The 9,386-nt window shown below is 34.5% G+C and overlaps 1 long non-coding RNA gene across 2 annotated transcripts in view; it reads left to right on the top strand.

Annotated features, from left to right (window-relative positions):
- The first annotated feature begins 3,264 nt into the window (after positions 1-3,264).
- The window catches only part of LOC121312942, a 58,274-nt gene continuing 52,152 nt past the window's right edge, over positions 3,265-9,386 (top strand). Inside the window, exon 1 of one of the 2 annotated variants that reach the window (XR_005949916.1) lies at positions 3,265-3,940. This is a non-coding gene — a long non-coding RNA (uncharacterized LOC121312942). The remainder of the gene's footprint in view (positions 3,941-9,386) is intronic. The other variant, XR_005949915.1, reaches the window with a different exon arrangement.

Here is a 9,386-nt window from a genome sequence, read left to right as displayed (position 1 = left end):
AGATATATATATATATAGATATATAGATATATATATATATAAATATTCGTTTTTGTTGTTTTTATAGTCTATCGCGTCAGGTAAGTCAGCAGTAATAAAGGTTTTAGGTCATGTAGTGATATATTATATATATATTATATATAATATATATATATATAGATATATATATATATATATTATATATATAACTGATATATAAGAAACTGAACAAAACAAAAATAAACCATAAATTATAAAAGTACAGCATTTTTATATGTACACATTAAAGCAAAGAAATTTACTGGTTTACCTTTGTAGTCTAAGTGATTTTCTACATGCAAAACATTTTTACAACGCATTTGCTTATTTGCTCTAATGTTTTTTAATATATATATATATATATATATATATATATATATATATATATATATATATATATATATATATATATATGTGTGTGTGTGTGTGTTGTGTGTGTGTAGATCTAATACAGAGATCAGTTATTTGATATGTTATAACGCAGTTTTAAAGTATCTCACTAATCGTTATAATATGCGTAATGGTAAATACCCTTCTTATTTAACATTGTATCAATACTAGATTAACAGAATGCATCGTCTGTGTTCTTGGCTTGTTCAGGAGTTCCTTTGTATCCCTTGCAGGATTGCGGCTGTCTGAAAACGTAAAAACACGCACGTTTGTAAAACAAATTATGGACACGCTATTTGGACCATTTCAACCGTGCTTTCATTTATATACCAGTGAAAAAATAAAATAAAATAAAAAGCTAAATCATTTTTTATTACACTTAGAGATTTTGTAATCTTTATATATGTGAAATAATACCATAAACATAAACGATTAAAAAAAAAAACGTAGAAATCTAGTAAATAAATAAATGCAAATATACCTTTACATATGCATCAATATTACAAATAATACACAGGCTGGACCCAGCAGCAGCAGCAGGGGTAAGAGTATGGCGCAGCAAACACCCAATTATTCATGGGGGATTTCTTCAGCACCAATCCGTGCTTCTTCTTCACTACGGATCCTGGCACCGGTGGACACACAACCATGACACAGAAAGAGCTTAAAAACGCAGATATTTGATTTTTTTTTGTTTGTTTTAAATGTCAAAAAAAGAATAAACTTGATGGGGGAAATTAGTCCGTTTGCTGGAACAGAGACTATGCAAGCAGGATTTGCATATTTTGCTGCGATAATTTCCTTGATGTATTTAAATATGGCTGGACGTAGTAGGTATGCCGACGACGTCATTGGACGTGACCTCGCTGTTAAACCTGAGCGTGAAGCTGAGAGAAGCAGACAGATAGGCCGGCGGTGCTTGCTGCTGAAAGCACGGCTCTGATCAACCTTCCCATTCAAAGAGACCGTTTGGCTTCAAATATTTAGTTATATCGGAAGAAAAGTTGTAAATGTCAAAATTCTTGGAAGAAATGAAGGGAAAGCCAAGCCAATAGACTAAAACAAGGAAAAAAGAAAACAATAAAAAACGAATAACAAAGCCATTCTATATTAAGTTTAAGAAAACGTGATGTGCCATCTTCACTGCCTATATCACATTTCCTATTCAGAACATACCCGTGGTGTTTCGATTGCTTTTCTGTTTTGGCTGTCTACTTGCATTGCATTGCACTGTTATGCATTTTAATGTAAATATTGCTGTATATTTATGTCAAAGGAAAAGTTATTTTAAAAGGGGACTTGTATGACACAGAATTAAGAATATACTGGAATTCTCAAATATGTGGAATATGTAGACAATGAAATGTCTCATGTACATTTTACATAGAATTCCCCAAAATACTTCCAGTGCGCGCGTCTTAAATTTGGCGGTAGTAGGTGAAGAGATATTATAGCATATGCCATGTATTATTTAGAAAACAGTGGTTAAAATCCATTGCAAACGTGTTGATGCTCTTTTACCATTCGTGACGAAAAATGAGTCAATCAAAAGCGATGTGTTTTCGGTCGTGTAAAAACACACATGCAGAAAGAATTGCAATCTTCTGATAGATAAGAGGTAGGGTTAACACCAGCTACATCTTGTGTAGACTTTTTGTAATGAAGAAGGAATGTAACATGTATAAATTAAAAAAAAAAAAAAAAAAAAGTCATTTTGAAAGAGAAATTGTTTGGTTTTGATAGGAATTCGTGGATCTTAGAATTATTTTTTTTTTGTTTCAAAGACAGCTTAAATCCTCAGCTCAACTAGCTGTAATGCTATCGGTTTTCAATGTTCCAAATCCTACGATCCTTAAACGATGACAGCGCGTTGTATAAACAGTATTCCTTAGGTTCCTTGTCAACCCACCTTTTAGACAGTCAGACGAAAAGAAACTGTTTTATTCCAAACTTGTATGACACAGAATTAAGAATATACTGGAATTCTCAAATATGTGGAATATGTAGACAATGAAATGTCTCATGTACATTTTACATAGAATTCCCCAAAATACTTCCAGTGCGCGCGTCTTAAATTTGGCGGTAGTAGGTGAAGAGATATTATAGCATATGCCATGTATTATTTAGAAAACAGTGGTTAAAATCCATTGCAAACGTGTTGATGCTCTTTTACCATTCGTGACGAAAAATGAGTCAATCAAAAGCGATGTGTTTTCGGTCGTGTAAAAACACACATGCAGAAAGAATTGCAATCTTCTGATAGATAAGAGGTAGGGTTAACACCAGCTACATCTTGTGTAGACTTTTTGTAATGAAGAAGGAATGTAACATGTATAAATTAAAAAAAAAAAAAAAAAAAAAAGTCAATTGCACTGAGCTCTTTAACAAACCAACACTTGGTTTTGATAGGAATTCGTGGATCTTAGAATTATTTTTTTTTTGTTTCAAAGACAGCTTAAATCCTCAGCTCAACTAGCTGTAATGCTATCGGTTTTCAATGTTCCAAATCCTACGATCCTTAAACGATGACAGCGCGTTGTATAAACAGTATTCCTTAGGTTCCTTGTCAACCCACCTTTTAGACAGTCAGACGAAAAGAAACTGTTTTATTCCAAATAACGTGAAGATGTTAAATGAATGTGCGGAAATGCAATAGCTTTACCGGTGCCCTTATTAAGCAAAATAAATAAATACCCAAATAAATAAATAAGTAAACAAATGGTTGCATTTATGAAACATGTATTGCGCTTCAGCACTGGATACACTATCGCTAGATCATTCTACTGTACGATGCCTTGAACGACTAATTAATCTACACATTTATTAACCCTAAAAAAAAAAAAAAAAAAAAAAGTTTTCTAGAGGAATAACCGAGTAACTTAAAAAAAGATGCTCAGTCCCAATAGCTTTGTATAAAACACTTCTATCTCGCTCTTCCTAAAACAGCCAATTAATTGGGCTGTCTGGAGAACGTTTTCTTTGCTTACTTTTAAGAAATTTCTAATTTGTTTCGTCTGTCAGCCGGTGTCTGAGAGGGAGCTTGGTGCAAATTCATTACAATCAACCAGTAACGTATTCTTGGGACTGGGAAAAAAGCCCATGCAATAGATGAACAATAGGGTCTTCAGTTCATCAGCAACAAAAGAATCGGGGAAGTTGCTTGACTTTCAAAGCACGTCTTTCTCCACAGAGGGCTGGGCCAGACCTCGGCCAACCCCAAAAACTTACAGACACTCTCACACCAGTTCACTTTTCCTTTCGGTTAAGGAGACACAATACGTTAAATGGAAGGTTGTTTTTTTCCTCGTCTATGTGGATGGAATATGTTCCACTCAAAGCAACTGAAGCACGTATAATGAGTTTGGAAAAAGCGGCAATTTTAAATGAGCGGGTGACGAGAGATGATTTAGGAAAGCGAGTCTGTAAGGTTGATCGCTGGATGCTTTTTTTTTCCTTTTCGCTGTGTAAGGACTGTAAAGAAACCTGCTGCACTTTTCTGACGAAACTTCTTTTCACAGTCATGAATGATCATGTAAGTACACTCGATGGAATCCTACAAGCACATTCTGTTTAATATGGGATTTAAAAAAAAATGTAATAAAATAAAAAACAAAATATTTACAATATCTGCCATTGATCACAAATCACTGGGATTATACCTTTTTAAAGAATTAGAATGTGATTTTATGGGACATATATTTATATGTATTTATTTAGTATTATTGATTAATTCTCTTTTCTGATTCTCTGAAGGGACTGATTCCCTATGGTATGGCATGTGTGTGTGTGTGTGTGTGTGTGTGTGTGTGTGTGTCTGTGTGTGGTATATATATATATATATATATATATATATATATATATATATATATATATATATATATATATTTAATATAGTCTGTATGTTTTCTGGCTTCCTACAATACCATAGTGTGAAAAAAAGGATAATAAGTTTAAATGTGTTACATGGACGTGCTTGTAAATATTTTGTTTATTTTCAGAAGAAATAACTATAGCACTTTGGGCAATAAGAACAGCAGTGTTAATATCTGGTTTGTATTATTATACAGCAGGGGTCTCCAACGCTGGTCCTGGAGAGCTACGGGGTCTTCCTTTCAACCGAGCTCTCAGTCACTTAATTGCAAAACATTATTATCTTAATTAGTCAAGATTAACAGATGTTCTAGATCTTTAGCAATTGATGATTAAAGACACCTAGAAAACACGCAAGCTTTGGGTAGGGGCTCTCCCCAACCGGAGAGTGCATGGACGGCAGTATCAGCGTACCTCTGCTCTACAGTACGAAATATCGCTGACTAACCGCCTGATGGCGCAGTTCTGTTTCAGCGCTAACGAACGTTTGATGAAGGCTCATAATCTAACATAAGCTGTATTAAACATAATGCTGTGTCCACTGATATAGTTGCCACTGTCAGTGTAATCATAGCTTCGAGTCATCATTATTATTATTATTATTATTATTATTATTATTATTATTATTATTATTATTATTATTATTACAAGTAATCTACTGATATTCCTACCAATATGATAATATTATTAACTAAAATAATAATAATAATAATAATAATAATAATAATAATAATAATAATAATAATAATATAATGTCTATATCCATTTGTTGACATTCCAGCTGCTAATTCGTCCATGATAGCTAAAACCCCTCTATCTGTTTCAATCTGTTGACTACGCACTTGGCCACGATGGTGCGTGTCTCATGGCCACGAAGATTGGCCTCCCCATTCACACGCATGTCCTTTCTGATCAGTGTGCTTGTAATTGTATACTAGTAACACCAGCGCAATTAACCAAGCTGCTGGTTACAAATGGTCTTGATTGAGGCGTTTCATGAGTAGGTCTATATTAATTAATTTACAATTATAGCGCAGCATTTGACTATATAGAATGGGCTTCTGCTGGAATGCTGCTTTTCAAGATCAAAGGACAACAGATTTACAGTTTGAACTCTACATGAAAACACATACAAATAAGTATTTGGCAGTTTATATTGAGGCTATCTTATTTATTTATTTTTTATCAGAAGTCAGTTGTAGCCGTTACTGAAGGAAGCACTGAAGGATGGGAGTCCGCTAAGGGCAATTTCTGTTTAGTCAAGTCGTGCTAGTTAGTTTTGTTCAACAATACACATGTAATTAAACGTGCAGTGTCGTTTGGAATACTGTCTGTAATTTTATTGTTCACTGTATCTTCTTAAAGCTAGACGAATTATGCAAAAGTATCTTCCGAGCATTGTGCTCACGTTATATTGTAGATGACGTCATGATGATATGATTTAACAAGGTGGTTCATTCTCTGTAATTAACTGGAACTAAATCACTTACTGAAAAACAGTTGCATAAACACCGTACATTTATTTTCTGAAACGCATATGCGTCCTTGTTGTTTACATATCATATAAAAACTTCACACGCACTGATATATATATATATATATATATATATATATATATATATATATATATATATATATATATATATAGTGTTTTACATCGTATACATTGGATCATCATTTTCAGAAGCATATACAGCATGGCAAGCTGTAATTATTTGAAATGATTATCATTTGAATGATGCAGCTCACACTGAGCTAAATACTGGTATACAGTAAAAACCGTTTAAATCATCTGGAATATTGTACGTATAAAGCCATGCGTTGCTCACAAATTGGAGAAGTTGACATATTTGTGTAGACAACATTGCCAATACTGTTCACACTATTATTCAATTGTAAAATCCCCAATTACTGTACACACAGTAAATATTGACAACCAAAACAAAAAAATATCAAAAATACAACATTTTATTCTATTGTTTTATGAGCTTATTGTAAAAAACTCAACTGAACAGTAAATACAGTGCATTGCCCTGTGATGAAACAATCCTCTTCAGCAATTACAGCCTGACAGGAGAATCCAAGGTTGTACAGCAAAGCTAACTGGTGGTTATGACAATGCCTTTAAATGTACATCTTATAAAGCTTTCTTTCTTTCTTTCTTTCAAAATGTAATGTCAGTTTTTTGTGGAAATGACAGAGGCTGTGGTAGAATCGGTGTTATAAAGGGGATTTGTGTGTGTGTTTTTCTTATAGCTTTTAATATATCCTGAAAATATCAATCACGTTCGGTTCTGTTTACAATTAAGGAAACAGAGAATATAACATTGTATATTGAAGATAGGCAGCATGCTTTGTCATCAAGCTTTGCCCTGGCTTTTAACACAGCAGCAGTAGATGGAAAGAATTTGCTAGTGTGCTGAAGCTGCATTTACGTGCTTCAACATAAACTGTGTTATTTTATAAAATGGTGAAAATTCTTCAAAATGAGAAACTTAATGGACAGTGAGCACCTGTAGTTTGGTATCTTGGAGTGCAGCTTGTATGGGATTCGCAGCAGTCCTACTCAACCTTCACATATGACCAGATTTGCATTACTGTCCGACTATATTTCTGAAATATTTAACTGTAATTTACAAGAGAGGAGAAAGTGGCAATGTAAACCTGGTAAAAATCTACAGGGAAGAGGTTTTTATATTACATAGGCCTACCTCTGTCTATATTTGTAATGTGAATAGCATAAGGAGATTGGCAGGCTTCAGATTGTTAATATGGCTAATTAACAACTACACGTAATTGTCATTTTTGGTACTTTCAATCCTTTAATTATTATTACCATTAAAGCTATCCAGCGCGCCTAAAAGACAGCTCACTGCATGACAGGCTGTCATTAGGCCTACTGCTTGAGTCATCTTTGGCAATTTTAGACCGTAGGTGATGTTCTCTGAAAGATGCTTTCTGAGACAAAGCACACAGACCAAAATTATTTTAAAAAAATGACATATAACAGGCTTCGTGGTTATATTGAAAAGGTTTATAAATAAATTTCCTTTAGACACACTTTATCCAAGATGTTCTAAATAATTCAGTTTGAAACCTGAAATGTTACTAAAAAAACAAACCTACATTGTAATTTCAATCAGTTGTAAATCAGAAAAGATGTTTAAATGCTTTGCTTTTGGTAGTGTGGTAAATTGGTGCAAACACAATTTATGACACTTTCATTCATTACTTCTTGAGCTTCATGTTGTCTTCAATGTGCATTATGAATACTAATAATATGATATGCAAATATAAATCCATCTTGTTGTATAGTATTTACTGGATAATGTAGATAAGATTGTCCTGTGTTATATGATATTGGCACAAACTTTCATATCTACCGACCTTTTATATCCATTGTGTGTGTGTGTGTGTGTGTGTGTGTGTGTGTGTGTGTGTGTGTGTGTGTGTGTGTGTGTGTGTGTGTGTGTGTGTGTGTGTGTGTGCGTGCAACATATTATACCACATTACATTTACACCTACATTGGTATTATTTTGATTTTATCTTACAACTGTATTTAAAAAATCTGTACTTCGGCAGATTTATTTTGTTACTGTTTAGTAAAAAATATACTATTTATACATTTATGAATTGCTTTCACATTCTACACATATATAAATTGATCCGCCTGTTGCATTTCAAAATATTGATTAGTACTGACTATTATGTTAAAAGAAATTTTGGGTATTACAAGTTCTGGATCATATTTTGAATAGTGACACTGTAAAAATGAACTAGATCAGTCTCTGAAATTTAATTTACAGATCTTTAAAACTTTCCTGTATGGCATCTTACCTACTACTGGTAATTGCATTTCTTATTGCAATTTCAATTCTATATGTAAACCTGGTGTTTGTACTGTGGAATTAAAAAGGAAACAGCAGGACTGTTATCGAATGGGATCACACTGAAATAGTATGCTGTATTTTCCAGTTATTCTTCACAACATTTTAGATAACTGGGAAAGTGTTCACTTTGCTTATTGGGTCATTCTCTTACTTGTCCCAGAGAGATGGTCTGACCAGCCTGGTATTACGTTACATTTCAGAGCACCTGTACTCCCTTGTAATTTGTGGTAACCAGCTCCACCGCTTGTATTAAATAAGGAATACAGTGCATTTGTTTCTTTTGATATACTAGGCAGTGGGTTGTTATATGAGCAGTGGTAATCTGCATTGCTTCCATTTGTATTGTTTATTTTGCAAAGAAAAGATGGTTTTACAATCTGTGTTGCAATCTGCTGTGTGTGCCTTCGTCGCGGTTGGTCTATGTGATACGCAGTTGGTAAAATAATAATATTACAACAAATATGAACATCAACTATAAATAAGTGAGAATCGTTAAAAGTGGTATGGGTGCAGTGACAGTATTGTTTAAACAAAACATACCTTCAAATATAAAGCGTATCCATGTAGAGTGAGATGTATTCTGGAAAATTTAAACACGAGATGCTGTATACGCGACAAAAATGCCTCGAGTACCTGTAAATCATGGTAGAGAAGACACGCAATACGACTGAGATGTGCAGCGTTAATAAGGCACACCACCAGAACAAACTGTCACTGTAATTACACATCGACTCGTTGCGTTACACAGCCCTGATGCCACAGTCCGGTTAGCAAGGCCCTGATCGCAACTGCAAAGTGCCTCAGATCTCAGTGTACACAGGCTGCTAGACGGGAAATGCTGAAGAGACGTTACCCAGCTTCGAAACGCTGCCTTCATCTGTCTTCTGAGAGATTCCTTCCAGTGTTTGGATATTAGAGCGATCTTCATTAGTAGCAGCAGGCGGGAATGTTTTCAGGCCGCGGGTGCTTTTATTTTTGTTCTTCCTGAATCTTGTAAAGAATGTGTTCGCAGAAAAAGAATGAATGTATTCCTGTGTTGTTTTGTTGCTTGATTGCGCCAGCAGGTTGCTGACCACCTATGCATATCAATAAACGTGTGTAGATTGTTCATGACATCATCATTACTTTAGTCTCCCGCGGTCCCTGACCTTTGACTTTGTCGGGTTGGTCCAGATTTTGGCACTGTAAGCGCCCCCCCCCCCCCCCCCCCCCCCCCC

This window comes from Polyodon spathula, chromosome 1 (assembly GCF_017654505.1).
Source record: "Polyodon spathula isolate WHYD16114869_AA chromosome 1, ASM1765450v1, whole genome shotgun sequence".
Classification (NCBI taxonomy): domain Eukaryota; kingdom Metazoa; phylum Chordata; class Actinopteri; order Acipenseriformes; family Polyodontidae; genus Polyodon; species Polyodon spathula.
This window is presented reverse-complemented; position numbering and strand designations above follow the sequence as displayed.